The sequence below is a fragment of the Aedes albopictus genome, chromosome 2 (genome assembly GCF_035046485.1).
Source record: "Aedes albopictus strain Foshan chromosome 2, AalbF5, whole genome shotgun sequence".
Classification (NCBI taxonomy): Eukaryota; Metazoa; Arthropoda; class Insecta; order Diptera; family Culicidae; genus Aedes; species Aedes albopictus.
In genome coordinates this window covers 204033103-204049382 of record NC_085137.1, presented here as the reverse complement: position 1 = coordinate 204049382, position 16280 = coordinate 204033103, and the positions used below count along the sequence as shown (strand labels likewise).

The following is a 16280-nucleotide window of genomic DNA, read 5'->3' as shown; positions in this document are numbered from 1 at the left end:
TTACGACTTTGGTATACGTTTGCGACCCCAATGTTATTCGGCAAACTTTCAGATAAAACTACAAGGTTAAATTCATCCATACATTGTTTTTCGATAGCATGCTTCTGAACTGAGATAATAGCAAATGAATGTAAATCTTTGCAAATGAATGGTCGCAACCTTGCAAGAAACGGTTGAAATCAGAATTTTAAAGTTTTTAAATTGGTTTCAAAAAGAGGCTCAGGCACATAAGTGTTAAAGTAGGAAATTTCTACAACAATATCGTTTAAAATTAGCTTGCTCCTATTGTCGACAAGAGATAAACAATTGGAAATTATTCACATCTCAATATACGAACCTCACTTTGTCAGCCCAGCATCCGTGGCGCTGCATTTGCCTAGTACCTATATGATAGCACCATTACATCCCGGCAAGCACACAAGTCAGCCACAATTGCCGACATCAAAGTCGTTATTATTCACAGGAAATTTGACGTTTTCCGCCTCCAATCTTCCTGTTGAAGAAAGAACGTCCCATCCCGCGTGTAACAGCACCACCAGGGAGCAAAAATCCAAAAACACCCGGGAATCCTTCCGTAACGGCAGCATTGTGGAGTCAATTTGTCAAACGGAGCATCCGCTGAACCAACACACGCCAACAGTATAATAAGAAGAACATCGTGTCCTAGCGCAAAAGTTAAGAAAAGCGGAAAAATAGTGCGCCAGATTTACGACAGCCGTCGTCGTCGTCGTCAGCGTCTCCTTCGTTCTCGTCCTCGTCCTCGTCGACGTCGTTGGTAGGTCGGTTGTTACAGATGAGATGAAATGAAAAATTGCAACCATTTCCGGAATGCTTGCAATCGCGCGCGCGGGGATACGACAAAATCCGCACCATGATTAATCCAAAGTTGTTCGTTTCCGTGCAGCCAACCAGCCAGCCAGTAACTTTTCACCCAAGCGAAATCGTTCGTTTCCCGTTTCACCCTTGTGCGAGTTTCACGATTGCCTCCCGGTCCCCGCTTCGTCGTCCCAGCTCGTTGAGGTCAACTGAAATGCAAGTACCCACTCATTCATTGGGTAGGGTCACCATTCCGAATTGGTTTTGGGGGCACTAGTTTACAGAGTAAACCTTTTATCAACGATTACATTTCCTGTGTCTAATCTGTGGTGATGATTTCGAAATTGCGCTCCACAAATTTCAAAGTAGAACAGTTTTCAAGTCATAACCAAGAAATTAGTTTTACGGAGGCATTTTAAGGCAATTTATAATGCCTTATTCACTTCATGGAATTGAGAAAAAAAAACTTTGTACACTTTTCATTCATCAATTTTCCCGGTAACCCTATCACTTCCGACCGTAGCCCGCCCGGGAGGGAGGATGCTGAAATTAAACGATTCTTAAGAGCAATCAAACGGGGAGACCAGCACAACTAGCCGGAGGCGTCTGCGAATGGCAGCCAAATGGTCGCAACTTATGAAACAATAACACGGACCCCCCCGAGCCGGAACAAACGTACATCCGCAGGAGGACTCCGGGCCCCGGAAAGTATATTATAAAGACATTATTCAGAAATTAACTGTATAAACTGTCGGTAACTGCTCTAAGGGAAAACTCAAACAGAAGCAAAATTGTTCGGTTATTGCCTAGGCTTTGTGTGGGCGGGTGGAACTCTCCCATCCATTCAGTCGTCCTGGTCTGACTGGCAGACCAAGCGAGAGAGGGCGTCCCACTCCGGCGGTGCGGCGGCAGTGATGGGCGCCAATTTAGAAAGCAAAAAGTTTTCTCCGCAAAGTGAAAATTAAGCCCAGGCAGAAGCGCGATGAAATGTAAATGAAAACTTCATCATCCCTGCTTCGGGGATGAAAAGCGAGCGAGGACGAACGTAGAAATGTAGCACCACGTCTCCACATCCACAGGCTGACGAGAAAATGTGTAAAGCAAACGACTGGCTGACTGGCAAAAGAAACGTTCGTTCGTTTGGCGGTGGGGAATGGTATTTAATTTACTGTTGACTATCAGTCAGGTCTCTCTTGGCCCACCAATACCGCCAAGGTAGCCAACTGAGGCAAAAAGAATTTTGGAAAATAAGAAACTGAAACACAAGGATGTTGCACTTGCCCTGTTTTCCCAAAAGAAGACCTAAAGGCCACATAGATTTTTCAGAACATCCATGTTTTTGACACATTGCAATGCATTGGGTCGCATGAATAAAAAGTAGCGAACTTAACTACTCTAGTACTCAGAAGTAAAGTTCACAGAGTTTACTACATTGTTGATATGAATGAAAAACTTGTTTCGAAAATAAGCGTTGACTAAATGCGTGTTGTGCAGAACAGTCAAAATAAATCGTATCTGTAGACTCTTGCTGGAAGCAAGACTAGAGCTTGTTGGTATTCCGAAAGCAAGTTAAGTTCCATGCCAATTATTGTGGGAATTCCTCTATGAGAGTCCTTCAGAATTTCTGAATTCTAACTGATTTCGCCTGAAGTTTGTCACAGGGATATTGTTGAATTCCTTTCCAAGTATTTAGTCATAGTGCCTCATATGATGTCACGGGATTTCGCCCAGAGTTTCTCCCGGGATTCCTCTTGAGTTACTTTCATCAAAACCTTCCGATGTCCCTCTCTGGTAGTATTTTGCGCAGTTCTTCCCGAGAATTTTGAACGATTTCTCCCACGATTTCTATAGGAGTTATTTTGATCTTTATGAACTAGTTTCTTTTTAACACGGGCGAGGATAATTCATCTCGAGACCCACGTTTTTCTTCCCTTCCCTTTCAAAGCAATCGCCAAGGGATCATTCGGATTCTTTTTTCACTACAGATGGGTAAATTATTGGTTAAATTGGGAAAAAATCCACAGGTCAGGTGAGATTTGAACTCACGACCCTTATTCGCTAGATGAGTACTTTACCATCTAAGCTACCGATCCAATTAATAACCCGGCAACTTAGTTGTCATAAGGTTCAATTCTAATCTCATCGATCTATATCATCTTCTCCTAAACCGCAAATATAACCATCTCTGTTGTACATATGTACGAAGAGCGAAAGCGATTTGTTTATTGTTTGAAACTGTGTGCCTATCATACATTTTTATATCATTTTATTATTGTTGAAATATTTTAATTTTTTAATCATTTTCATTGAAATTTTTTTCATTGACATTTTTTTCAGATTGAGGGCCGATTTCTTCACCCTGGCTTGGGAACGTCCATAAATTACGTCACGCAAAAATCGACCATTTTCAACCCCCCCCCCCCTCCCCCCTATGTCACACTTTTTGTATGGGACCTCTAAAATTTTTGTATGAGTTGTCACACTTTTCTGTACCCCCCTCCCCCCTCAAAGTGTGACGTAATTTATGGACGTTAAACCAGGTTTAACTATATGGGTAAACCTGGCTTAACGGTTAAAGCGAGGTGAAGAAATCGACCCTAAATGTTTTATTAATTTTATCACCCCCCTCGACCAGCCAAAAAGTGATGGGACAAAAAGTGAAATAAATATTTGCAAGGGCCTTAATTTTGTGGAAAAAAAATTTAAAGGGTATTCAACTCACCTAAACTATTTTACTATGATAGAAAGATTTGAGAAAAATTTACAATGACTTCTTAAATGTGACCAAAACATCAGTCCCAAATATCAGCTAACATTTAAAAGTTTTGATAGTGTAGGAAACGAAAAATTAAAAAAAATGCTCAAACTATGCTCCGTCTATTTGGGTTTTGATGATTTTATGTAGGAATCCTTGGAGAAGATTTGGGAGAAATTCCTGATCGACATATTTTAAAGAAATTATAAGAAGATTTTCTTAGGAAAATCTTGGAGGAATTTCTTGTAGAATTCTTGAAGAAATTCCAACAAGAACCCTTGAATAAAATTATTAAGAAATCCTTTGCGGAGTTCCTGGAGGATTCATTGCAAGAATTTCTGAACGAATGCTTGATAAAACTTCTGAAAGAACCCTTGGAAGCATTACTGAAGGAATTTTAGAGAAATTCTTTAAACACAAAAGTTCTTGAAGAAATTCCGTTAAAATCCTTCTAAAAATCTTGCAGGAATCCTTGAGGAAATTATAGAAAAAAGTGTTGAATGTGAGCATGAAGATGGATCTTTAGAAAAATCTTTGGAATAATTAACGAAGCAAAACTTGAAGAAATACATGGTGGAATCCTTGAAATAATTTTCAAAGGTATCTTTAAAGGATTCTTGAAAAAATCGCTAAAGAAATGTTTGAAAAATTCAGTAAAATGATTCTTGAAGGAATTCCTGAAGAATTCCTAGAAGGAATAAATGCAGGAGACTCTCGAGGAATTCCTTAAGAATGTTATGGAGTAATTTGTGTAAGTATTAAAATAATTGAAAAGTATTTTTAAAAAAGAATACATATTCGACAAAATCGCTAAAGGAATCTTTGAATTGATTCCTGAAGGTTTGGTAGATTTTCTGAAAACAAAATCCATGGAAAAACTGGTAGAGTTTCGGGGGAAATCTTAAAATAAATTTTTAAATTATAACTTGAATAAATGTGTGATGAAATTATCCAGAGAATTTCAAAGGAAATTCTTGAAGAACCTTTGGATGTTTTTCAATACTCCCTTAAAGGTATATATATTCACTTAAAGGTATGTATAAAGTTATCTGAAAGAATTTTAGAAGAAACCGATGAAGCAATCTTTGGAGGAAATATGAAATTAAGAAAAGATTACTTAATGGGATCTGTAGGATTTTTTTTTCTTCTCGGATTTTCCATTACTTAGCTTCGGATTTTTGCCAGTGTACGAATTTCTTCGGTTTATTCCAGGGTGGAACTGATTTTTTTTGGAATCCTGTTTCCAATTTTGTTGTAACATGCCTCATAAGTTTTCTAAGGAATGCTTCCAGAATTTCCTATAGATCTTCCAACGATTCTTAGATTCCTTAAAAAAAGGCCTTCATTTAAAATGATGTTCAAATCTTATTTTTTAAACGAATATTGAAGATATTATTTTCTCTAGATCGATTCCAGGACAAGATTGCAGACACTACCATCAACAGAGTTCTTGGAACAGTTCGTAATGGCATCTATTGCAAGGAAAAATATTGTCGAAATTTCTGGAGGAATGCTCTGAGGCATTATCGAAGAAAAAGTCTGAGGGTATCCAAAAGAATAATTGAGCAAACCTCAGATACATTTGAAGTGATTCTCTTTGGAATTCCGGAATAAAAATCGTCCCAACTATTCATAGCAGAGTCATCGGAGAAATGTTAGGTGAAATTCTCATGGAAGTTTTAGGAGAATTCTTCGTGACAATATCTGAAGCTATCCTCAGAAAAACTTTAGTTAATTTAACCGATAAAAATTATGAATATTTCCTTCCAGAATTTTGGAAAAAAAAATCTGGAGAAAATTGTGATTCTATCGTTGCAGAAATCTTTAGTGAGAATTTTCTGGAGGAATCTTTATATGCCTTTGAGGACTTCTGGTGATAAAAGCTTCTCGAACGATATTCTTGAGAGTTCCTTGAGGAAAATACTGACGATTTAATGGATGAATTCCTGGGAAAATGCTTCTTAATATGAAGTAATTTTTCGAGAATTCCTTGGAACTATACCCAGATGAATGTTTTGAAAACTTCCAGGAATAGTATATGAAGAATTCTAAACAAAACTTCTTAGGATATTTTGGAAGATATTATAGAGGAATTTTGAAAGGGAAACCTATGACAAATGCCTTCAGAGGAAGTATTTCTTCGAAGGTCTTTCTGGAGAGATCTGTATCAGAACTCTTGGAATAATTTCAAAATGCATCATTGGGAAAATTTTCGCCGGAACTTCTGAAAAAAAAAAAACAAAATGTTTTTAGAATTGCCTAAACTATTCTGAAAGGCAAACACATTTCTGGAAAATTCTTCGGTAAAATTTATGGACTATTTTTTGAGGAATTTCTACGGGAATCCTCAAAGAGATTTCACACCAGGAGTCATTCAAAAGTGCCATACAATGCATAGTTTTATGGGGATATTCAAGATCAGTTGATTTTAGAGTAACTTACAAACTTTTTAAAAGGTGATAGAGGACCATAAATGGTGAAAATAATTGTTCTACGCATATGGTCAAATCTCAACCGTTTTGTAGTTATTGAACTTTCCATGTTTTTTACTATTATTGCCTTAACTGACTATAACTTGAAAATGGTCCAACTTATCGCAGTTTTTTGACTATTATTCAAAAGATTATTGAATTTTCTATCAAATGGCATCTTTGAATCGATTGGTTCAGTTAAATAACTAAGTTTTCTAGAGCAAATAGCTCAAAAGTAGTGTGTTTTAATTGGTTTTTGTCAATTAACTTTGAAACATGCGTAATAAATTAAAACTCTTTCTTAGGCAAAGTTGTGGTCCCTGTTTCACTCTACATTTCGTTCTTCGACATCAAACTTCTATCTCTTATCGTTTTCTTGCAATTTTAATTTAAACATCGCATTTCGGATTATAAATTTGCAACTGTCAAGGTAAGCACTTTTTTGCGGACTGTGCCGCCTATTTAAATTGAAATTGCAAGAAAACGATATAAGAGCTAGAAGTTTGATGTCAAACGGCAAATTGTAGAGTAGAACAGGGGCCGTAACTTCGCCTAAGAAAGTTTTTTACGCATTTTTTAAAGATAATTAACCAAAAAAAACAATTAAAACACACTACTTTTGAGCTATTTTCTTTAGAAACCTTAGTCATTCAACTAAAAAAATCTCATAGAATTTTACAAAAACAAAATGGAGGAGTTCTTGAGATAATTCTCGTAGGAATTGGTTAATAACACTAGTTTACAAAATAAAACGAAAGTCGCGAACTTCTGTCAACGACCAAAATTTTTGAAGCACAATTTAGCACTGATTTCGAAACCGTGCTTCAAAAAATTTAAAGTAGAGCAGTTTTTAAGTTTTAGCTCAAAATCGAGTTTTACAACTTTTAAAAATATGGAATTTACTAAAATTCAAATATCTTGCGTTTTATTCAACCAATTTCAAATCTTTTTCCATGAATTAAAAGCTGAATATAATACCATTAGATCATCTGAATGCAGGTTTTGCGTCAGAGTGATGAAATTCAAGATATTGGCGAGTTTTAGGGACGATCTCCTTGAATTTTAGCCAAATTTCCAAAAATATATGAAGAAATGTATATTTTCCAATAAGAAAAAACAATCTAAAAACTCTTTCTCAACGTTTATTTGACATACCATATGTAGGCGAGTTACAGTAAAAAATTCAGCTCAATCGGAGCATTAATTACGGAGAATGAGATGAATGAAGTGAGCGACGTTGCTTAAAAATAGAACAAAAATCGATTTCAAATCATCAACCTTGTATGAAAAGTCGAAAAAAATCCGCTCTACTGTATTTTTTTTTCCTTCGCGTTTTCGAACTCAGGGCATAATTCTACACCAAAAATGATCATCAGCTTACCGAGTTCAAAAATGCTGTAAACTAGTGTAATTTCCCGAGTAATTTATACAGAAACGCCTGAAAGTTTTCTCCAACAGATTACTTGAAAAATCTCGTAGGATTAGCAAGCATTCTTCGGACGCATTTGTGGATGATCCAGGGTGAAGCTTTGGGATCAATTCTCGAAAAATTTTTTTGAAGAAGTTCTGTTATGAATTAACGAGAAACCTCGTTGAAATTATTAAAAAATAAATGACGTAAATACCAAGTCCCAACACATCACTTGTTTGTCGACTTCAAGGCGACATACAACAATATTAACCGCACAGAGCTATGGAAAATCGTAGACAAGGGCATATCTTGGAAGCTGTCCAGTCTAATCAAAACAAGACAATATGTAGAAGAAGAACGCTTCACGCCCAGAGGACTGGACTCAGGACGGGATCCACTGAAGAGGGACGTAGTTGGAGGGCAAGGTCTCTCAAAATCAATGAAATACGGAAAATATCGACGGAGTTTATCTTATTTAGACACATTCACGCTAAAAATAGTACATTGGGATGAACAAAGTTGAATATTGTCCAATTTTGGAGAGCTTTGCCCTCCCCCAACTACGTCACAAGTTGGCGCCTATGGTTATATCCAAGTACATATATACATATTTAGTAAGTTCAGAGAAGCATGTATCAATTAATGAGATATGACAAGCGTACATGCTCGGGGCAGGACACGCAAGATTGCTGTTTCATTCCTATTCAACGTTTCAAAAATTGAGATCACAACGCAACGTTACCGAGTTAAAAATTCTTGACCTACTTTGGTACCTGGTCATTTTTATGATTTGCTGAAACAAATAGCAATGCTTGTCATTTGGGAGATTGGTGCATCCCCTCGAAACGAGAAACAATCGGAATTAAAAAAAAACTCGCCGATCGTTGTGTATAACGAGTGTTACAGTCAGGGTTGCCATTATGCCAGATTTATCTGGCACTGCCAGATTTTCAGGTGGCAAAAAGACAAAAAGAGAAACCATTAATTTTGCCAGATTTTTTATTTCAAGCCAGATTATTGATCAACAAAATTCCTCCTTGATGTTTTGAAAATATTTCTTATTGACCTAGCATTTTTTAGACAACTCAAAAGTCTGCGTCTTTTATCTGAATCTGTTTGTTGGCAACTCGTTAACTTTCTTACACATTCAAATCGATTGCCATTGCTCGTTTTTTTCCAATGAATAGGATTTAGTTATATGTACATTTTGCACATTGAACACAATACTAACATTGAAGATAATTTTAATAAACTACTGTAAATGTTTTTGTCATACTATATATGAAAATAGCTGATCCCGGAAAACTTTGTCTTGCCTACTGCGTTTTTTGACGTTTCAAGTCCCAAGCCAAGTCCAAGTCCCTGTTCAAAATGTATGAAAACGCGATTTTCAAAAACTCTCAATTTTTGCATGTTTTTTGTCTCATAAACCTTCCTTGGGTGAAAACAAACAGAACAAAACTCAGACGACCCGAATCGGACCATCCGTTCGCAAGTTGTGCACGGTCCCACGTATACCACTGCATTTTTATATAGATTGTTTTAAAGACTTTCCAATCTAATAAAACAAATACTACTGAAAAACGACACTGTTTTATTAGTAAAATTATAAATTCAGTAAAAATTTGATCAATTTTGAGGATTTTCAAATCTATGTATAGCGCCAGATTTTGCCAGATTTTTAATTACGGACTTGCCAGATAAGTTCTAAAATATAGTGGCAACCCTGGTTACAGTAAGCGAAATGCAACAATACGCTCATTCTCGTCAGAATTAAAATTCCGGTTCAAAATGCGCTTACTTCCTTTCACCACACGAAGTACACACATGCGACTATGCTAAACCGCGTAATTCATATTATAAATCGTAACCGAGCAAAATGTGTGCCACGATGAAGAATCTCGCTTTAAAACAATTCCAACCATACACACACCGTTACGTAACCACGAGCAATTCCGTTCCGCACCGCAGGCGTCAACAGCCAAAAATGACTAAACTCCATTTTTGTCGTCTCGCTCGCACCTCGTCCCACTAATCCCGCGCCAGGACATTATGCAAATCAATGCAAAATTATGCCCCACCGGAAGAAGCTTGCTCCACAAAAAAAAACTGGATGCTTATGCAAATCACTTTCCGTATGTCTTTATCTTGTTCCGACACAAAGCACGAAGCTATAGGTACGGGATTTTTTTTCCCAATTTTCTCCAAACGTTCGCGTTAGATTGATATTTCATCCATTAAAGACCCTCCAGTCGCCACATTGTGCAATTCGGCACCATCATCAACTTCTGAACGTTTTATGGCCCATCTCATCGAGAGAGATGGCATCAGGCGCGCCGCCGCCATCAACTGCAGGTTCGCACTCATTCACTTAGTGGCGGCAATATCGATATCGTCACAGGTTGGCGGCGGCAGTTTCTTGCAAATGAAATCCATAATGCATAGTGCGGGAATCCATTTGGGATGACTTCTACGATAGAATGAAGAAGGAAGGAAACTAAAATTCACGCCACGAAATGCTTTCATGCTTTATTCATTTCCGTGAGCCTCGAAATATCACAGCGCTAATCCGCTTCCTTATGATGGATTAGTGCGCGAGGAGCTTCAGTGGTCGAATGGTACCGTAGAGGGCGGAGAAACTGGAACAGGTTGTTGAGGATAGGACTACTTGAAAATTTAAAGCAATTTTTAATTCCAAGAACATAGCCGGTGCTGAAGAAACTGAGTGGAAGGTGCATGGGTCCGATTCCCGCTTCGATTCCGGAATCTTTTCGTAAAGGAAATTTTCTTGGTTTCCTTGAGCTTCAGGTCTATTGACTGCTCGTAGTCTTGCTTTTAGTATCGCCAGATAGCTACACAAGAAGCATGGTGCTTCCAATAGCTTGAAAAAAAAAAAACAGACCGTTGGGTCTTCTGCGTCTGTACAAATAGTTGTGTGGTAGAGGGTTCATGTTGGTGCGTGGGTGCCAGGCGGGAGGTGATAAATTGTTTTGAATACTCTGAATAATATGTAGCACAGTTTGCTGGTTGGAAATCCTATCTAGGCGTAATATGATGGATAATCTCTGCCCAGTGTTGTGAAACTGGTAGAAGGGAAACGGCTTTTCAGCCCGTAAACAGGTTGAAAATAGGGTAAAAATCTACTTCATCATATGCGCTAATTCTCGTCACATCAGACAGAAAGAAAATAGCCAATCATTACAGATATTCCGACTTACCTTTGCCAATGTATCATTGGATGGAAGCAAAAAGATGAAGACCATCGATAATTAGCCTCTATAGCACTGGAAATCGAATAATTACATTGAATTTCACGTTTCATATTCACTTCTCTAACGAGTGAATCGCTTTGCGTATGCCGAAGGCAACCGTACCAAAGCAGCAGCCAGCCGAAATGTTCGTTATCACTGTTCAATTTTCACTTCATGCCAGATTCACTTAAGGTGTCTTACTGCATCACTAAGTTTTCAAACGAATCATTGACTTTTTGCTTTTCAATGATTGTTTGCCTCGCATTTTTGAAGTGATAAAAAACTGTCAATTCTGCAGCAACGCAGCAGAAAAAGTATCATCGCAATCACTGCAAGTGAGCATATAGGATGATACTTTTTCATACAAATATTCGCTTTGGTGGCAGAGAATTATCATTTTGAAAGTTTAAGGCCATATCCAACATGGCTGTCGATGCTGATGATGCCGTAAAAAGCCTTAACGAGCTGACGTTCAAGTCATACCTCACAAAAGCTCTGTGTTACTTCAAAGCTTAAAACTCTGAAAAATGCAGCAGATGCTTTTACTTTAATAAAATGAATCGTTTTTTACCGTCGGCAAAATGTAAACATTTGCAGGAAGTGTGGAGTAGAAGGCCATATCGCCAGACAGTGCAACTCTGCACCAAAATGCCTGATTTGCACGGCGAACAAGGGCCACACGACGGGCGGGCCTAAATGTCCAGGCACGCCGAGGAGGTCTAAGTTCCAAACGATAATGCAGGTTACACAACTAAACCTGAACCACTGTGAAGCCGCACAACAGTTGCTATGGCAGTCAGTCTCGGAGTCAAGTACAGACATCGCACTACTATCGGACCCATACCGCATCCCTTCCGATAACGGAAACTGGGTAGCGGATAGGCGACAAAAAACCCTACAGTAGGAATGGTGCAGAGTCCATCATTGATGTGGCCTTCTGGAGCCCGGGTCTAAACCCTAGCTCAGACTGGAGGGTCGACGATGGATACACGCATAGTGACTTTCTGGCGATTCGATACAGAGTGGAACACGGAGGAAGACGGCCACAGCCGAAGGTCATCGACCGTCATCGGGGATGGCTGACTTCGCGATTCGATAAGCCGGCATTTGTGGAGCGATTGTTTATGGAGAGTAGCACCGACGATCTATCCAGCGATGATCTAGTCGGAACCCTAAGCCATGCATGTGACGCCGCTATGCCAAGGCGATCTCTACCCAGAAATGGACGCAAACCGGTGTACTGGTGGTGTCCAGAAATCGCAGAACTCCGCGCATCCTGCTTAAGAGCTAGAAGGAGGATGCAAAGGGCTCGTACCGATGAGGATAGAATTGAACGAAGCGAGGCCTACAGGGCGGCTAAACTGGCACTGAATAAAGAGATTAAGACTCGAAAGCGGGCGTGCTTCGAAAATCTCTGCCAGGCAGCCAACACGACCCCATGAGGTGATGCCTACAGAGTAGTCATGGCGCGTCAGCACCCCCAGAACGCTCCCCAGAGATGCTGAAGAAGATCGTGGAAACGCTGTTCCCACGACACGATACAAGACCATGGGCCCCCTTTCCCTATAGCCAAACCGGCCATAGCGAGGTAGCCCCGGTGACGAACGACGAACTCATTGCAATAGCGAAGTCGCTTAAGTTGAACAAGGCTCCGGGTCCGGACCGTATCCCGACATAAGCCATCAAGACGGCCATCGAGGCTAAGCCTGACATGTTCAGAATGGCTATGCAGAGGTGCCTAGACTAGGCGAATTTCCGGAGAGGTGGAAAAGGCAAAGATTGGTTCTACTGCCCAAACTCGGAAAGCCACCTGGCGACCCGTCGGCATACAGACCTATCTGCCTGCTGGACACCGCCGGAAAACTGTTGGAACGGATAATTCTGTCGAGGCTGATGGTCTATACCGAGAATCCCGATGACTCTGGTCTCTCGGATAACCAGTTCGGCTTCCGGAAGGGTCGATCGACGGTGGACGCTATTAGGGCTGTAACCAAACGGCCGAGAAGCGAACAGGAATCCGCTATTGCGCGGTCGTCACGCTGGACGTTAAGAATGCGTTCAACAGCGTCAGCTGGGCCGCCATTGAGTGCGCAATACACCACCTAGGAGTCCCGGTTAGCCTATGCCGGATATTGGAGAGCTATTTCAAGAATATTGTGCTAATCTATGACACCGAGGAAGGCGAGAGGAGCTACATCACCGCAGGGGTACCGCAGGGGTCAATCTTGGACCCGGTACTATGGAACGCGGCGTACGATGGCGTATTGAGGCTCAAACTTCCACCGGGCGTAAAGCTGGTCGGCTTCGCCGATGATATTACCGCAGACAGACGTTCTGGCTCGAACAAATTTATTCAAATTTTCTATGTAAATTTTCACTAGCGACACCTAGGCAACCGATTGCTACAGTGCAGTTGACAGTTTGAGAAACCACGTGCTTCCAGCCGCTTACTTACCACCCAATTCACCACCGACCGAGAAATAAAATCACAACAAACACTGTCAAAATCATTCCTACATTTGCGTAACATTCACAAAGATTTTACAATGCGAGTGAAGTTCATCCAAATGCAGTTTTATTCAAGCAAATCTATGTAAAATTAAAGTAAAATTGTGTAAAATAGTTAACAAGAGTCCTGCGCTAATTTGTGCAAAAGATTTCAGACATTAAATAAACGTCATTTACTCTGCACAAATTATGTGGAAACATTATTAGCGTGCAACACGTGCGGTCTTTTTCCGCCCTCCGGATGGAAGACGACCGTGGTGACAGTTTTTGGTCGCAACGCACATGTGAGGCAGCTGTTGAATATGAACGTCGCTAACGCCATCTGTTCGCTGATTGCCACTTGGCAATTTGTGGCGGCCATGTTTTTTACACAAGCTGCTGAGTCAAACTTGAACGTCTGTCTGCGATATTACCCTCGTGGTATACGGCGTGTCGATAGTGGAAGTGGAACTGACAGCAACTCACGCAATTGGCATAGTGGAGGACTGGATGAGGTCGAGACATTTGGCACTCGCGCACCACAAAACGGAGGTGGTGGTGGTAAACAACCGCAAGTCTGAACAGCAGGCAGTGGTCACCATAGGTGGATGCACGATCAACTCAAGCGCTCACTGAAGCAATTGGGGGTCATGATCGACGATAAGCTGAAATTCGGAAGCCACGTAGAATATGCCTGCAAAAAAGCAAGCATGGCGATAATGGCATTGTCAAAGATAATGTCAAATAGCTCGGCAATAGTCTCGAGTAAGCGTAAGCTGCTCGTGGCAGTAGCGGTCTTCATACTACGGTATGGCGCCACTGCATGGTCAAGGCGCTAGTGGTTAATCGAAACGTGAAGCGACTTGAGAGTACCCACAGGCTGATGTGCCTTAGGGTGGTGAGCGCATACCACACAGTCTCAAAGGACGCGGTATGTGTGCTAGCGGGCATGATGCCCATAGCTTTAGTGGTGGCAGAGGATAAAGAATGTTTTGAGCGACGCGGCATAACAGGTGCGAGGCGTATCGCCAGAACCTCGTCTATGCTGAAGTGGCAGAGGGAATGGGATTCCTCCAGCAAGGGTAGATGGACACATAGGCTCATACCAAGCGTGTCCATGTGGACGAGCAGGCCCCATGGCGAGGTGAATTTTCACTTGACTCAATTTCTGTCAGGCCATGGGTGCTTTAGGTGGTATCTGCACAGATTCGGACACGCAGGCTCCCCCGCAGACTGCGACGAGACCGCGGAGCATGTGCTCTTTGAATGTCCACGTTTCGTGGAGCAAAGGTCGAGTATGCAGGAGGTATGCGGTAGAGATATCACGCCTGACAACATTGTTGAAAGGATGTGTATGGGGGCGGACAAGTGGGACTCCGTTACTTCCACGGTTTCTTGAATCGTTCTTGAACTACAGAGTAAAAGGCGAGCCGAACAACAGCTTGTTGAGTTGCCCCCCCTTCCCCATCCAGGAGCTTGAGTTCAACGGGTAGTCTAAGTACTAGCCAGGACCCGAGCCTCCAGGGGAGAGTGAACAACTTAAGGCGGTAGCTGGTGGAACGCTTACTATTAGAGTGTACTCATGTACGGTCCCCCCCTTCTCGAAGTCATCCCTAACGGGCGTACCGCGAAGGTAAGGAAGAGAGAGAATGAGTTTTTAGTGGGTCGATCCCCACATCACCCGAGGAACCACCTCTTGGGTATCTGTTGCAGATTTTCTCATTCTATAAAAAAAATGTAAACATTAAATTGTCTTCGCCTAGGGAGGATACATGCAAAGGTGTGCGTGGATTTTCTACTTACGAAATTTCACAACCACAGAGAAAGATTTCTTCGTTGCGCTCATCACAGATCTGGTGTTCAAAAATATGAATTGAAATATTTTGGTTGTTATTCTAACGTTGAATTCATCTCAGTTTAAAAGCTTTCTAGTCAATCTTACTTTGAACACATGATTTGATTTGGATTGCAAAGAATTTGACCGGCTTTTCGAATAAACACCTACAGTCATATTAGATGTTACTATGTATCATAGTTTCACGTATAAGGTGTACCGGTAATTGAATTTACTACGAGCGAGAGTCGTTTATCTTTTTCCTTCTAACCATCTTTGATGATATGGAAGCTTATTCATAAATAAGGAACTGATATCAAATTGGCCATGAAGCATTTGGCGAGGTGCAAGCATAAACCCGACCATTATTGGTCGGTGTTCAGTTAGACGGGAATTAGATAAAAAAAAAAGTTGCAATATGTAGAGAAGAGGGATTTAGTAGATAGAACAATACAAAGCAGAAAGAAAGGACCGCTGGAAACACCAATCGACTGACCTAGCAAAATCATTAGTGTGTTATATAAATCCCAGATGACAGTAACAATAGCTGAGATACCCATTAAGGAAGTGGAACCATCTCGGCAGGGCACTTATTTTATACACTTTTCTGCTATAACTCAGCCAATTTTGAACCTATTTACACAATTTTTGGAACGCGGTGAGATACGTATAATATCTAGCCATGAACAAAATTTCTTGTCGATTGGTCGGAATTAACTGACTGAGTTATAGCGAAGGTTGCCCCAAATAACGGTCACTGCCCAAGTGGCTCGCTACCCTAGTAGGTTCCATTGATAGTGAGCAACCCATACTAATAGAGTACAAAGTTTCATCCGTTATCGGTTCGTTTTTTTTCTCCATCGTCACTTCGAATTAGCTCATCCTTATCAGCAGCGGTAGCTGCAGTGGCAGTGGTTTCTGATTTTCTCAACAACGTCCACGCTGCTGCACCGATGATCGGTACCTCTCTACCATCATCATAGGTAGCAGCATAATGGAGAGGAAATTTATACAATTAGCGATGCAAATCCGCTTGAAATTTTCTGCATCTCCGTTTCTTTTCAGAGGCAAAGTGCAGCAGCACAATCGAGCGTAAGATGATGCGGTTCCGCCGCGCCGGTGGAAAGCGGAAGCAAGTTATAATTCATAAACGATAAACTATTTGTTTTGCATTTCGCGCAAAGTGCTGAGGATGGATTAGAGGTGAAGAGATTTTTCCACTGCATCAAGGTGCCAGTATTATATGTAGATTTAT

The 16280-nt window shown here is 40.7% G+C and overlaps 1 protein-coding gene across 7 annotated transcripts in view; it reads right to left on the bottom strand.

Moving 5' to 3' along the window:
- Positions 1-16280, bottom strand: part of LOC109425214 (tyrosine-protein phosphatase Lar) — an 830826-nt gene that overhangs the window by 174939 nt on the left and 639607 nt on the right. The gene's annotated exons all lie outside the window — the stretch shown is intronic.